Source organism: Ovis canadensis, chromosome Y, assembly GCF_042477335.2.
Source record: "Ovis canadensis isolate MfBH-ARS-UI-01 breed Bighorn chromosome Y, ARS-UI_OviCan_v2, whole genome shotgun sequence".
NCBI classification, from domain to species: Eukaryota; Metazoa; Chordata; class Mammalia; order Artiodactyla; family Bovidae; genus Ovis; species Ovis canadensis.
In genome coordinates this window covers 4,466,615-4,483,495 of record NC_091271.1, presented here as the reverse complement: position 1 = coordinate 4,483,495, position 16,881 = coordinate 4,466,615, and positions in this window count along the sequence as shown.

Here is a 16,881-nt window from a genome sequence, read left to right as displayed (position 1 = left end):
CTGTTGGGCTGGGGGTGACGGTTCTGAACTGTCCGCTGGGAGAAGGTCTCACAACTTTGCCATTCAGCCATCTCCACAGGGCTGCTTGGGTGTCCTTCTGTGATGGCTGCTGGGGATCTTCAGCAGGGAACAACCAAGACAGAGGCCACAATGTGCTGTACGACCTGACCGGGGGAGTTCTGCTCCACCATCGTATAAAGAGTTATGCAAGCCCCCTCTGATACAGGGTAGGGAAGGTCCATATAAGGGTGTGGATAGCAGCATGCACCGGAGAAGGCAATGGCAACCCACTCCAGTACTCTTGCCTGGAGAATCCCATGGACGGAGGAGCCTGGTAGGCTGTAGTCCATGGGGTTGGGAAGAGTTGGACACGACTGAGGGACTTCACTTTGAGTTTTCACTTTCACACATTGGAGAAGGAAATGGCAACGCACTCCGGTACTCTTGCCTGGAGAATCCCATGGACGGAGGAGCCTGGTAGGCTGCAGTCCATGGGGTTGCAAAGAGTTGGACACGACTGAAGTGACTTAGCAGCAGCAGCAGCATGCAGGGATGGTTGGGGTCCGCTTAGAGCTGTTTGATTAGCTGATACTTTGAATTCTCACTCTGCAGCCAAAGATGAGGTTGTTCAGTCACTATGCTGTGTCCGACTCTTTGCAACCCCATGGACTGCAGCACGCCAGGCTCCTCTGTCCTCTACTATCTCCCGGAGCTTGCTCAAACTCATGTCCATTGAGTCGGTGATGCCATCCAACCATCTCATCCTCTATTGTCCCCTTCTCCTCCTGCCCTCAATCTTTCCCAGCATCAGGGTCTTTTCCAGTGAGACCCGTTGGGAAAGACTCATTGGAAAAAAGATGATTTTTCATCTAAATATCCACTGCATGTGGTCCAGTAAATTCCTTTTATAACTAGGTCCGATCACCAATATGTGCAATTTAGTGTGTTCGATGACCACGATTAAGAAGGTGGGCACTCCAGTAACCTTTACGGAGACTCTAACAGCGATCTCTTCATTTATCATCTTCCTTTTATTTTGGCATAATCCTTTAAAGAATTTTAACAGCTTAGTGTTTTCCTCCGCCACAGTGAATTCCTCATTTGGGTTGAAAATTATTTCCCGAAACCAGCAGAGTTCCAATTGTTTGCATGCAGGGTACCAGAGAGTATACCATCTGTTATATACCCAACAGGGCTGCACAGTGAATATTGGCATCAATCTGGAGGAAATGTCCTTTTTACTGGGCACATCTCACCCATTTACCAGATCTCTGCTTGGTTCCAGAAAACTCGGACGAGGGAAATAACTTCGGAATGATTGAGCGATATGACTTCATGCGCCTTTTAATCTCTCTGTGTGTGAGTTATTTGGTCTTAGATTACAAATATACACACATCAGTATATAATCTAGAAAGAATCGAATGCTCTACTGATTCCGTCAGACATAAAACTACAAAACACAACATGTTTTAAAGCGAATTCTTGACTCGATTCTGCATGCCCTAGGTAGGATCCTTGAGATAATGAATTGGTGGAAAAAGTAACTGAGTAGAAAAATTCGAAAGAAGATGACGGAGGAAGCACTTTGGGGGTGATTTACCGTATTGCCCAGGGAACTTTGGGTCTTTCTTTTTATTAATTCTTCTCCAGCCATGGTTTGATTGCTCTTACGCAGTACTTTTGGGGCTTCCCTGGTGGGTCAGCGGTAAAGAACCTGTCTGCCAGTGCAGGAGATGTGAGTTCGACCCCTGGGTCGGGAAGATCCCCTGGAGTAGGAAATGGCAACCCACTCCAGTATTCTTGCCTGGGAAATCCCGTGGACAGAGGAGCCTGGTGGGCTGCAGTACCAGGGGTCATAAAGAGTCAGACACAACTTGACGATTAAACAAGTAACTGTAGTCCAAAGTAGCAGTCGTCATAAAGGGACCTGCTGATAAAGACTGCTCATCAATACACACACAAGCACATGCTCTCTGAACCTAAACTGCCGTCAGTTTCCATCCCTCGGGCCTGTCTAGTGAGATAAAAATCGTCACATCTGACAACGGCCTTCCCTTCAGGGCTTCTTAGGGTCCACAAGGCTGGTACCCACACGGACAGGAGGACATTGAGTTGGGTTTGCTGTGGTCTCTCCCCAGCACTTAGAACACGTGTTTGCTGCTCATCCAGTATTTATTATTTGATTTTGCAAAATATTTTTTGAATGAGTGAATGAATGAAAAGATTGGGATGGTGATTGCTTTGCCGGGTTCTGTTGGTATCTGCTGTCTAACAGCGCGAATCAGCCATACATATGCATATATATATATATATATATATATATATATATCCCCTTCCTTTTGAGCCTCCCTGCCAGCCCCACGCCACCCCTCTGGGTCATCACAGAGCTGAGCTCTCTGTGTTGTAGAGCAGCTTCCCACTGGCCGTCTGCTTTACACATGGTCATGTATATATGCTCTGCTCTCTCAGTTCTTTCCTCCCTCTCTTTCCCCTGCTGTTCCCACAAGTGTGTTCTCTGTGTCTGCATCTTTATCCCTGCCCTGCAAATAGGTTCATCAGAAATCGAGTATTTATTGAATGAAGGTTTGATTATTTTCCTATGAAGTAAGATATAGTAAAAAAAAAAGTAAAAAAGACACACAAACTATGTATAAACTACTTTTTTTTTTTTCATTAGCACAAGCTTCAGGAACAAAACCCTAGTGGTCAAAGTGTGACAGGCATTAGTCTCCTTCGAGATTTACAGATGCAACTTTTCCCAAGCCTCTGATAATAACTAAAAAGATAAACTGCTTGAGTCCAGTGATTAAAATAAGAACAAACAGTTTACCCATACGTATATAAGAAGCTCAAGTATCAAAGACAATTCGTCTTGAGAAGAAAGCTGTTAATGACTGCACTGTTCCATTCTCAGCAAATCAATGATGTTCCAAACCTTGGTCTCTGGTAATTATGCTATAAACACTAAAAAAATAGTGTAAAAGGATTTCAGGGAAAAATACTCACCTGCAGTTGCATGAAGGATTGTGTAGCAGAGGAAAAGTGAATTTCAGCCCGCACCTTCTGAGCTCTCTTCAGAGACGCTTGTGATTATAGAGAAACACACAGAAGTTCACTGCCTGCCTGTCTCGTGTCTACATAGGGGGGTCACCCAGGGGCGACTGAACAGCTCCCCAAGGCAGCTCTGGGGGGAGGCACGGTGGGACATGGCCCTCTTTGGGGAGATGAAATGGTTTTAAGGAGAGATGAGCAGGCCTTAGGAGGCTGGATGAGAAGGGATGATGAAGCGTGTCTGGGTGTGCCCAGGACCACACCTGAGTCCTCATGTCTCTCCTCTACGCTGCAGATGTAGGGGACTCCATCGCTAGGAGCCTCTCCTGTGATGGGCATCAAGCCTGCCTGGCTGATGACACCCCCAGTGCAGGGACAGGTGACCCCTGGGCTCCTCTGACAGGCTGTGTCTTTAGGAGATGAAAGGGGGTTAGAGGGAGCCTCACCCTCATTTGCTGACTCCCACATGCCTAGAGCTCAAAATCATGACACCAAAGGGTGTATTTTGGGGCAGCATGTTCTGAACCCCTACAGTCACACCTTTGGCGTGAATACCTGCGCCAGATTTGGGGTGACATGTTCTGGACCCCTAAGTCACATCTCTGGGGTGATATGTCCCAGAGCCATATAGTCTCATATTTGGGGTAACACATCCTGAGGCCCTTAAGTCACATTTGAGGTGACACGACCTGGCCCCCTAAGTCACATCTTTGGGGTGACATGTCCTGAACCCCTACAGCCACATTTGAGATGACACTTTCTGAGCCCCCTACAGTGACATCTTGGGTTGGCATGTCCTGAGCCCCTTAAGTCACATTTGGGGTGACATGTCCTGAGTCCCCTAAGTCACATCCTGGGATTACACATCCTTAGCCCCCTGAGTCACATTTGGGGTGATGTGTTCTAACCCCCTACAGTCACATCCTGGGATTACACTCCTGAGCCCCCTAGGTCACATCCTGGGATTACACTCCTGAGCCCCCTACAGTCACATCCCAGGATTACAAGTCCTGAGCCCCCTAAGTCACATTTGGGGTGACACGTTCTAACCCCCTGCCGTCACATCCTGGGATCACACTCCTGAGCCCCCTACAGTCACATCCTGGGATTACACTCCTGAGCCCCCTAAGTCACATTTGGGGTGATGTGTCCTGAGCCCCCTAAGTCACATTTGGGGTGACACGTTCTAACCCCCTGCAGTCACATCCTGGGATCATACTCCTGAGCTCCCTAAATCACATCCTGGGATTACACTCCTGAGCCCCCTACAGTCACATCCTGGGATTACACTCCTGAGCCCCCTAAGTCACATTTGGGGTGATGTGTCCTGAGCCCCCTAAGTCACATTTGGAGTGACATGTTCTGCTTCACTTCACTTGCATCCTTTGGATTGGATTTGGTGCAAACGCTACAGCGTCTTAGAAAATAACATTCCACAGCAGAAAAAGCAAAACCCAGTACGACAATGAGACTATGTCATGAGGACCTTCTCTTCAATCAGGAGACGTACAGCACTTATTTCCCCGGCTCTCTGCCGAAGTATAGACTGCTTGCAGTGGGTTTTGCTCGCTGATCTGTGCCGAAGCTGGTAGGAACCAACAGGAGACACAGAAATGCCTCAGCTTCTATCTAGACCCCGGCCCAAGGCCAAAAGGGCACACGTTCATCTGAGGCCACCCCGAGGAGCTGCACGTGGTGTCTTGTCATAAGTCGCCTTACATTTCCTTCTAGGCCGTTCAGGACTCTGGCGACATGTGGGCCGATTTCTGCATGGATACTGGAGCAGCCGTCAGGTCATTTCTGAGCTCTTTCTCCTGCAAGGAACCTCAACCAGGTAAACTGTGAAAATGGGCCAGTGACTTGCTAGCAGACCATTGTCATCACCTTCCAGAGTGAATCTGTGAAAGAGGGAGGAGAGAGAAAGAAAGAGAGGGAGAGAGAAAGAGAGGGATGGGATGGAAGTAGTGATGTTGGAAATCCCTGCATCGCAGGACAGAGGAGGGAGTGGAGAAAAGCATCAGTTTTGAAAGGAATACAACAGGTGTCTCTGGACTTAGGATGTGGGAAGTGGTGGTGGACTGTTTTTTCTAAGATGATGGACAACAAGTCCCAGCCATAAGAAGGATATAATTGAATGCAGGCTCCAGAAGGAAAAAAAAAAAATCGGCAGTGATGTTGACAGAGGTGGTCAGGTGAGGGACATCCGATTTTTAGTGGATTGGGCGCCTTAATTTCAGCGTCCACAAGAGTGCAGGACACACTCCTGTCCTGCTCAGAAGGCACTGTGTGCAGAGACTCGAGGTGGCAAAGAATGCTTGAAATACAGAAAATCTGAGCCACATCTTTCGATAGCAGGACTTCCCAGGAAGGCAGGCGATGTTACAGAGAAAAGGAATCAGGGTCTGTACTCGCTAACAGAAAGGATTCCTGCACAGCGGGTCTTGGTCTTTTGTTTCCTTTTGTTTCCTTTCTGTTTCCTTTCTTTGATTCCTGCCTTCTCTCTCTGTTTCCCTTTGAGTAGCTGCAGGGAATTTCACTCAGGGAAGCCAAGACAGCTTCATAGAGTGTCACTTATACAGATATCGTATTCTTTATCTTTCGTCAATTCTGTATTTCCTCCTTATTTTTTAAATTATGAAAGTATCATAACGCATTTACAGGAGACTCAGAAAATACAAAACAGAGTTGCATATAGTTCCAGTATATAGTACAATTGTCTTTTTAAGTAGATAAACTACGATTTTTAGTTGGAGTTTCAATATCATGGACTTCCCTTGTGGCTCAGCTGGTAAAGAATCCACCTGCAACGCAGGAGACCTGGGTCCAATCCCTGGGTTGGGAAGGTCCCCCTGGAGAAGTGGAAAAGGCTACCCACTCCAGTATTCTGGCCTGGAGAATTCCACGGACTGTATAGCACATGGGGTCGCAAAGGGTCGGACACGACCGAGCGACTTTCACTTTTCAATATCAAATCCTCAAAAATTAATAGAATGCATATATAGAAAAGTAGAAGGATATCATAGACCTGGAAAGGGCCATGAACCGATTTACCATCATGAAGATTTATGCAATTTTCACACAACAGCAGGATTCAAATTCCACTCAAGTTCCCATAGACTGTAAACTAGGAGACACTGGAGCAGTCCCAGGGACATAAAACAAGGTGGAAAATTTTCATGGCCTAATGGTATTGAAACCATAAGAGTATCTGTTCTCATATCACTGTGGAATGATGTTAGAAACCAGTATCACAGGAAATTTGAAAAAAAAAAAAATAACCCACATGTTTTCCTGGGCAATGTGACTTTTACCAAGAGAGCTCTTTGACCTTGTCATGGAACGCCTCAATAAAGTTAGAGGACTGGAAAAGTGCAGAGTGCGATGGCAGAGAAGAGAGCATGTCAATGAGAAATTAATATCAAAATGAGAAGTTAATACCAAAATGAGAAGTTAATATCAAAATGAGAGATTCATATCAAAGATACTTTATATTTAAAAAACCCTGTGCGTTTGGAAATTACAGGTCCACCTTTAAATCATGGGTGTCAGATGTCAGATTCTTGACATGGGACTCGGGCTGTTAATAAATTAATGCCTCCTGCATTTCTCTGCTGAGCATCTGTTTCCACATCCAGAGTTTTAAACTCCACGACCCAGGCACTGAACAATTCTCCGGGACTCCTCTGCCTCTTGGGCTACGCATTTTGTTGGGCTCATAGTTCAGTTCAGTGCAGTCACTCAGTCATGTCTGACTCTTTGCGACCCCATGAATCGCAGCACACCAGGCCTCCCTGTCCATCACCAACTCCTGGAGTTCACTCAAACTCATGTCCATCGAGTCAGTCATGCCATCCAGCCATCTCATCCTCTGTCGTCCCCTTCTCCTCCTGCCCCCAATCCCTCCCAGCATCAGAGTCTTTTCCAATGAGTCAACTCTTTGCATGAGGTGGCCAAAGTACTGGAGTTTCAGCTTTAGCATCGTTCCTTCCAAAGAAATCCCAGGGCTGATCTCCTTCAGATGGACTGGTTGGATCTCCTTGCAGTCCACGGACTCTCAAGAGTCTTCTCCAACACCACAGTTCAAAAGCATCAATTCTTCAGTGCTCAGCTTTCTTCACAGTCCAACTCTCACATCCATACATGACCACAGGAAAAACCATAGCCTTGACTAGACGGACCTTAGTCGGCAAAGTAATGTCTCTGCTTTTGAATATGCTGTCTAGGTTGGTCATAACTTTTCTTCATAGTATATGATTAATAAACAGTTACCAAGGAAGGCAGTAAAACGTGAAATGGCCTTGAGTTGACTCACCACAGAGCCTGTGTTACGAGCGTCAGGGGGCTTTGCAACAAGAGGGACAGGCGGCTGTGTATTCATGGAGTTGGTTGGATCCGGTGGAGGCCTGGAAGGAGGGGTGAGATTTCTAGAGAAAGATCCTGGGCAGGGCCAGAGGAAAGCTCTCCCGTCACACAGAACCAGAACATACCTCTCTTTCAGTTGAAAGAGAGTATCAGAGATCAAAGGGCCTGTGAGTTGTGAGAGAGCAGAGCCATATAAAAACCCAAGTCTGTTCATTGTAGACACCACTGTCATTGTGTGGCTATATGTTCACCTTCCTGACATGGGACTCAGGCTCTCAATAAATCAATGCCTATATGTCATTGTGCTACGTCAAGCTCTGTGTCAATGCTGTTTTCACTGTGTTGCCCTGCTAACAAAGTGACTGTGGTGTTCTACTTGTTGGGAGGGGTGCGCAGTGGATCGAGTGATGGAAGCAGAGAAAGACACAAGCTTTTGACACATCTATCATTTCTTGTCCCAACAAACTGAGGGGAAGCTAACTTAACACTCAGCTTCCCTGGTGGCTCAGCTGGTTAAAGAATCCGCCTGCAATGCAGGAGACCCAGGTTCGATCCCTGGGTCAGGAAGATCCCCTGGAGAAGGGAATGGCAACCCACTCCAGTGTTTTTGCCTGGAGAATCCCATGGACGGAGGAGCCTGGTGGGCTAAGGCTTGTGGGGTCGCAAAGAATCGGACACGACGGAGCGACAAACATTAACTTAAAACACAGGTTTGTAACATTAAAGAATGAAAATTCAATTAAAAAATAATTGCATTTATTTATTTACTTGGCTACCCTGGGTCTCCGTTCCTGCTCAGACTTTGTCCTGGTGGGCAGCGAGCAGGGACTCCTCTCTAGCTGTGGCGTGTGGGGTTCATGTTGCTGTGGGTTCTCTTGTTGGGCAGCATGAACTCTAAAGACCATGGGGTTCAGTAGCTGTGGAGCACAGGTTTATTTGCCCTGAGGCATGTGGCGTCTTCCCAGATGAGGGCTCAAACCTGTGTCCCCTGCATTGTCAGGCGGATTCTTAAGCTATGGACCACCAGGGAAGTCCATGAAAATAAGATTTATTGTTCTCTTGGACAGTCAAGTTACCTAATGATTACAGTTCCATGGGAACATGTATCCAACCTACGATATGTGTGTAAGATGGGAACTCCATCCTGGGAGATAATGCATTAGTGTGCATTAGTTTCTCAGTCGTGCCTGACTCTTTGCAACCCCATGGACTGTAGCCCACCAGGCTCCTCCATCCATGGGATTCTCCAGGCAAGACTACCAGAGCAGGCTGCCTTTTCCTTCTCCAGTGGATCTTCCTGGCCCAGGGATCGAACCCGGGCCTCCTGCACTGCAGGCAGTGTTCACTGTCTGAGCCACCAGGAAAGCCCAAAAATTTCTATGAAAATGAAAAACATTAAGAAAGGAAATATAATTTGAAGAGGCAGGTTCAAATACCAAAATGGAAAATCGCTTGGAAACGCGTCCCTGGGTAGTAAGGAAATTAGCTAATGAATTTTCTTACCTATTTGCTGAGTGAAGGAACGTTGAAGGCAAAATAAAACCACGGGTAATGCAACATCCTTTGAGTTACTAATTTAAGCAGGTGACTGTAGAGAGAAGCCTGCCTCTAAACTTGGCTAATGGTGGCTGTAAAGAGGAAAAACGCTCTTGAGTTATCACTGGTTGAATCAGATCACAACGGAAAGAATGATTTGCTCTCTGATAAAATGTTCAAATTGGTGGGATGAGGAAGGGCTGTAGCTTTGTATCCATGAGAGGGGGATTAAATGTTCTTGTGTGTGTGTTTGTGTCTGACTCTTGTGACCCCATGGACTGTAGCCCGCCAGGCTCCTCCGTCCATGGGATTCTCAAGAATGCTGGAGAGGCTTGCCATTTCCTCCTCCAGGCGATCTTCCCCATCCAAGGACTGGACCCAGGTCTGCATTGGCAGGTGGATCCTTGACCACTGATTTCCTTTGCTTCTGAGTTTTCCCACTTCTCTGATTAAATTTATTCTTTGACTGATGTTTTTCTGCAGATGAGAGGCAGGAGGAGAATGTGCTGGGGGTCGGCGGGGGACATCTGTCCTGGAAAGGTCCCATAGGGTCCTGGTCAGTCACAGTTATACCAAAAGCTCTTATTAATTATGGTTCTCTCATACGATGCTTTCAGAGATGACCAGGCTGCTATTCACGGTCTCCTAGGCTGGCTAACACTGAGAGTTTTATTAATTATGGTTCTCTCATACGATGCTTCCAAAGATGACCAAGCTGCTGTTGGCTGTCTTTTAGGCTGGTTCTCATGTCTTGCAAGATGGGGCACCAGGAAGAGGCCAGTCCTGGGACAGAGGCCATTAGCACGTGTGCTGAGAAATCTTTGTGTGTTTCCAGATGTGCCTGGTGCCCAGGGATGGGGTTGTAATGTTTCAGGCAGGATGTGTTTCCTGCAGAGGAAAAGGGGAAAGGAATCAGACACCTGAAATTCCCTGCCAGACACAGACCAGGAACTTCCACTAAACCTGCGTTCCCAGGAATCACGTGTACATCTCTAACACTCTGGAGAACCTCAGTTTTGTCCTAGGCGAGGCCGCCCTGATTCAGTTGTTTGGGTTTGTACACTGCATGCGATCCTGGTTGGGGAAGGTCCCCTGGAGGAGGGCATGGCAACCCACTCCAGTGTTCTTGCCTGAAGAATCCCCTGGACAGAGGAGGCTGGTGGGCTACAGTCCATGGGGTTGCAGGATCAGACATGCCTGAGCAAGGAGCATGCTCAGGACTGCCCCCACCCCTAGCAAATCCCAGCTTGGACGCTTGGGAGAGAGCTAGTATTTCAGGGAGAAAGAGGAGCAAACGGACACACAGATGCTCGCCCTGCTCCAACAAACAGCTCTGTCTGTTCCTCACGGCCTCCTGCCGTCTCATCGGGGCTCATTACAACACGCAGAAACCTTCTCTTCTCTCTCTGCTTCAGGACAGACTCTTCAGGATGCATCTTTATCTGGAGAAGTGTTATTTGTGGTTGGGAGGGGACGGGTATCTCTCAAAGCTAAAGCCGGGTATTACTCACTGTCCCTCTCAAGGTCTAGAAATATTCCTATTGAGAAAGAAGACCAAGGCTTTTTACAGCCACTGCTGAGAACAGACACTGTTAACTCTTTCTTTCTGCTTTGATGTGAGAGCTTCCACTAAGTAGCGAACGTGCTGGTGCTGAAGGTTTAGAAAGGAAACGTCAGTGTCAAGGTTATTACCCAGCACGTTACTGTATCTTCTGACATTTCTTTATAGCCTTTTCCCCCAAATGATTTGAGGGCTACCCCGGTGGTGCAGTCAGTAAAGAACCCACCTGCCAGTTCAGGAGACATAAGAGACGTGGGTTCCATCCTTGGGTGGGGAAGATTCCCTGGAGAAGGAAATTGCAACCCACTCCAGTATTCTTGCCTGGAGAATCCCATGGACAGAGGAGCCTGGTGGGCTACAGTCCATAGGGTCAAAAAGAGCTGGACACAGCTGAAGTGACTTAGCACAGAGACACCCTCAAGATGAATACGGTGAAACACTGTGTCAGGGCAGAAAATCAGTGAATGTGAAACACGTGAGGGCTTATCCCATCAGTATCAGCGCTGCCTTGTAACTGTGAGTCAGGTGATGAAAAGAGAGGGCAGAGTTACTCCTATTCTTGATATCAGGGAAATTTGCAGCAGAACTGGCAATTCCTTTTCATACCTGGGGTATCTTTTAATGCTCATTGTGCCGGGAACTTGATCAGGGTTTCTGATTTTGCAAACTGGAAAGGACATTTACTTTCAGGGTATGTCTACATTAAAAAAATTGCATTTATTCACTTGTATGTGTGTTTATCTGTCTGAGCTGGGTCTTAGGTGCGGCATGCAAACTCTTAACTGTGGCCTGTGGGCTCCTGTGGTGTGTGAGAGCTAGTTCCCTGACCCGGGAGAGAAGCTGGCCCCCTGCTTTGGGGGCACATAGTCGGAGCCCCTAGGCCACCAGGGAAGTTCCCAGCATGTTTCTTCATTTTGTGTCAGACCTAGCACCATCCATGTTTCTCCATTCTGTGAGACACCATCAAAAGATCCTCTGGAGAAAGAAATGGCAACCCACTCCAGTGTTCTTGCCTGGAGAATCCCATGGCAGAGGAGCCTGGTAGGCTATAGTCCAGGGGGTCGCTAAGAGTCGGATACGAGTGAGCAACTTCACTTTCACTTTTCTTCAAAAGAGACGGGCTTGACTCACCTCCCTAGAGTTCACATCACCCCATGTTAGTCTCCCAAGGTTGTCCAGCTCAGCACTCAACTGCTTTTCTCCCTACATTTTCTTATTTGTGCTTGTCCATCGTGTAAACCTTTTTTTTTTTAAGGTCTTCATTTCTAGATGTTCAAACACATTACTAAATCACAAGATGAACACCATATTTGGCCATCAAACACAACAAGAATATACCACTTGCACACTTCTGCAGTCACTCCAGGTCCCTGCACAGAAGGATAATTCATGTCCTTATCTATGGCTTTTTTGTTTTGTTTTGTTTTAGAAATGGAAATAAAAGCCAGAAATCTGCTATTTACAAAACCTAACCGAGGTGTGCCGACGCCCAGCTCTTTCAGGAGAGTGTTCAAACAGTCCCCACAATGTGCACACGACAAGAGCTGGCCTCTTAAGAATTCAGAGCAAATAAGACAACATGGGTCAGGCTCCCGGCACTGTCAGCTCGAAGTGAATGAGGACGTTTCCACTGGGGCACCTCCAGGAGGGGGACTTTCAAAGCATTGAGCGTAGTTACGAACCCACCTCACATGTGTGCCCTGCTTTGCGACTGCAACGTGTTTCCCTCACACGTAGCTTCTCTCCTCTGCGGGTTCTGAGCAGAGCCTGTGAAGGAGGCATGTGCATTCCCTCCCCACTCTCGTCGCGGATAGAGAGACAGGATGGAGAATTTTAACGACTGCCTCAACAGTCTTACATACTTAAGAAATAGAGGGATGCTGGGAGAATCCTGGAGAATAAATCTGACCCTGTATTGGTACTCAGGAAACAGAGGGAGGCTGGAAAATTCCTGGAGAGTAAGTATGACTCTGTATTGATACTCAGGAAACAGAGAGATGCAAAAATTCCTGTAGAATAAATCTGACTCTGCATTGTTGCTCAAATAGCAGAGGGAGGCTTGAAAAATCCTGGAGAATAAAACTGACTCTGCGTTGATACTCAGGAAAGACAGGGAGGCTGGGAAAGTCCTGCAGAGTAAGTATGACTCTGTATTGATGCTCAGGAAACAGAGGGAGGCTAGAAAAACCCTGGAGAATAAATCTGACTCTGTGTTGGTATTCAAGAAATAGAAGGAGGCTGGAAAAATCCTGCAGAGTAAGTATGACTCTGTATTGATGCTCAGGAAACAGAGGGAGACTGGAAAAATCCTGGAGAGTAAATCTGACTCCGTGTTGGTAGTCAAGAAACAGAGAGGTGCAAAAATTCCTGCAGAATAAATCTGACTCTGCATTGATGCTCAAATAGAGGGAGGCTTGAAAAATCCTGGAGAGCAAAACTGACTCTGCATTGATACTCAGGAAAGACAGGGAGGCTGGAAAATTCCTGGAGAGTAAGTATGACTCTGTATTGATACTCAGGAAACAGAGAGATGCAAAAATTCCTGTAGAATAAATCTGACTCTGCATTGATGCTCAAATAGCAGAGGGAGGCTTGAAAAATCCTGGAGAATAAAACTGACTCTGCATTGATACTCAGGAAAGACAGGGAGGCTGGAAAAGTCCTGCAGAGTAAGTATGACTCTGTATTGATGCTCAGGAAACAGAGGGAGGCTGGAAAAATCCTGGAGAGTAAATCTGACTCTTCTTTGATACTCAGGAAACAGAGGGAGGCTGGAAAAACCCTGGAGAATAAATCTGACTCTGTGTTGGTATTCAAGAAACAGAAGGAGGCTGGAAAAATCCTGCAGAGTAAGTTATGACTCTGTATTGATGCTCAGGAAACAGAGGGAGACTGGAAAAATCCTGGAGAGTAAATCTGACTCCATGTTGGTAGTCAAGAAACAGAGAGATGCAAAAATTCCTGTAGAATAAATCTGACTCTGCACTGATAGTCAAATAGCAGAGGGAGGCTGGAAGAATCCTGGAGATAAATATGACTCTGTAGTGATATTCAAGTAACAGAGCAATCGTGGAAAAATCCTGGAGAATGAATCTGACTCTGTATTGGTACTCAGGAAGCAGGGGAAGGCTTAAAAGATCCTGGAGAGTAAGTCTGACTCTGTACTGATACTCAAGTAGTAGAGGAAGAGGGGGAAAACCCTGGCAAATAAAGATGACTGTATTGATAATAAGCAGAGGCATGCTGGAAAAATCCTCGAGAATAAACCTGACTCTACATTGTTACACAGGAGGCTAGAAAAGTCCTGTACAGTAAATATGACTCTGTATTTACTCCCCCACACACCCCCCTAGTTTGGGAGGAGAATCAACTCATCATTCGTGACACCACCGTATTTGCAACATACACAGCGTAACCAATAAATTCATCTCTTCCTCCTCGTGCGTGATGTGTGGATTTCCATATCTGCAACTCATGCGACGTAACCAGTATTCATTTCTTCCTAGCGTGTGACGTGTGTGATTTCTATCCACAGGAAGAGCTCGTACCCGACCCACCTCATGATAAAGAGGACGATGTGAAAACTCTGCCATCTGCTCAGTAGAATTCTAAAGGGAACCAAAGGCGCTCTTGAGAGAGGTCGGCAAAGGAGTTACTGTCTAGACCATGCACTGAGCGCTTGTTTGTATTTGGGGAAAACCAGGAAACAGCAATGGCACCCCACTCCAGTGCTCTTGCCTGGAAAATCCCATTGACAGAGGAGTCTGGTAGGCTGCAGTCCATGGGGTCACGAAGAGTCAGACATGACTGAGCGACTTCCCTTTGACTTTTTACTTTCATGCACTGGAGAAGGAAATGGCAACCCACTCCAGTATTCTTGCCTAGAGAATCCCAGGGATGGAGGAGCCTGCTGGGCTGCCGTCTTTGGGGTCACACAGAGTCGGACACAACTGAAGCGACTTAGCAGCAGCAGCAGCAGCAGCAGCAGCAGCAGCAAGAAACACCAACACCCTCCCCCACGTGGTTAAGGGAGTCACGGTGTTGTTTTGTGTTACAATATCGTGAATTCTGATGTTACATTTTCTTTTTTTGTTTTCTTTTTAATCGACGATAATTGCCTTACAACATTGTGTTGGTCTCTGCCATACATCAAGATGAGTCAGCCGTGGGTGTACATATGCCCCCTCCCTCGGGAGCCCCGCTACCCCCCCCACCCCGCCCTCTATATTGTCACAGAGCACTATTTGGGCCTCCTGAGTCACACAGCAAATTCCCTCTGTCTGTCTGTTCTGAATTTGGTAATGGGTATGTTTCAGGGTTACTCTCTCAATTCATCCCAGTCTCTGAAGTTATATTTTCAAATCAAGATCCACGCTGCAGGGAAAGGCCCAAGATGTATAGCTGGGTGAAAATATTGCATGTTACAGAATTGTGTGTAGGGCATTGGTGCTGAAACTGTAGCGAGGCCCTCAGTTCAGTTCAGTTCCGTTCAGTCGCTAAGCCGTGTCTGACCCTTTGCGACCCCATGGAGGGCAGCACACCAGGCCTCCCTGTCCATTACCAACTCCCGGAGCTCACCCAAACTCATGTCCATCAAGTTGGTGATGCCATCCAACCATCTCATCCCTTCTTCTCCCGCCCTTAATCTTTGCCAGCATCAGGGTCTTTTCCAATGAGTTGGCTCTTCGCATCAGGTGGCCAAAAGATTGGAGTTTCAGCTTCAGCATCAGTCCTTCCAATGAACACCCAGGACTGATCTCCTTTAGGATGGACTTGTTGGATCTCCTTGCAGTCCAAGGGACTCTCAAGAGTCTTCTCCAACACCACAGTTCAAAAGCATCCATTCTTCGGCGCTCAGCTTTCTTTATAGTCCAACTCTCACCTCTGTAGATGCAGATGCAGAGAGTCCCCAAGGACCTGCTTTGAGGGGCCTCTGTCCACTTCCTTCAGAGTTCCTGATTCAGTAGGTCTGCAGGGGAACGAGGAACTCATCCTTCTTCTTTTTTTTTTTCTAAAAAAACTCATTTGAGACCAAATTTATTTCACAAGTAACCTGGACAGTGCTGCTGCTGCTAAGTCACTTCAGTCGTGTCCGACTCTGTGCAACCCCACAGACGGCAGCCCACCAGGCTCTTCGTCCCTGGGATTCTCCAGGCAAGAATACTGGAGTGGGTTGCCATTTCCTTCTCCAGGAACTCACCCTTCTTTGAGGTTACCAGCTGATGCTGTTGCTACAGGCCCAAGGATCCCACGGAATTAAACAAATACTTACTCAGAGGGTTAACAAGGACGCCTTTGCTTATGGGCAGAGCTTGTCAACACTGCCCGGCGATTGGACTCAACGGGGAACTTTAAAAAAACAAATCAGTATCCAGGGGGAATACAAAGTGGTCCAACCATAGTCAAAAAGAGTTGGGCATTTCCTCAGTTGAAAATGGAATCACTAGCACTTCCTTGGTGGTCCAGAATCTGGCTTCTGATGCAGAAGACCTGGGTTCCATCACTGGGCAGGGAACTAAGATCCAACATGCCTTGGAGCAACTAAGCCCGTGCGTTCTAATTGGAGTCTGTGCACCCAATTTGAGAGTCCAGGCACCCCAAAGAGAGAGTCTATGTGCCCCAACTAGAGAGTCCGTGTGCCCCAACAGAAGATCCTGCATGCCTGAAGTGCAGACCCCACGTGTTGCAGAGATGACACAACATTGCCAAATAAAATGAATATTTTTACAAATGCAATCACTACATGGCCCCTACAGCTCCACCCCTAGAAGAACTGAAAACAGGTGCTCATACAGACGAACACAAAACAACGTTTACAGCAGAGCAACTTAGCTGTGGCCAGAAGGTGAAAACAGCCCACGTCTGTCAACACTGTAATGGAAAACGTGATCCATGTGCCCCGTGAAAACAGTGGCCGCCGCCAATGAATGAAACCCTGACACAGGCCACCACATGGATGAACCATGAGAACAGTTAGGCTCAAGGAAAGAAGCCAGACACAAAAAATCCACACTGTGTACCATTCTACTGTGAAATGTCTGGAATAGACGAGTCCTTCCAGACAGAAAGCAGATGAATGGTTGCTGCTGGGTGATAGCAAGGGAAATAGGGAGTAACTCATTAACAGACTTTATTATGGGGGAGGGGAGGGCTCCAAAACCATTGCAGATGGTGACTGCAGCCATGAAATTAAAAGACCCTTGCTCCTTGGAAGAAAAGTTATGACCAACCTAGACAGCATATTCAAAAGCAGAGACATTACTTTGCCAACAAAAGTCTATCTAGTCAAAGCTATGGTTTTTCCAATGGTCATGTATGGATGTGAGAATTGGACTATAAAGAAAGCTGAGTGCCAAAGAATGGATGCTTT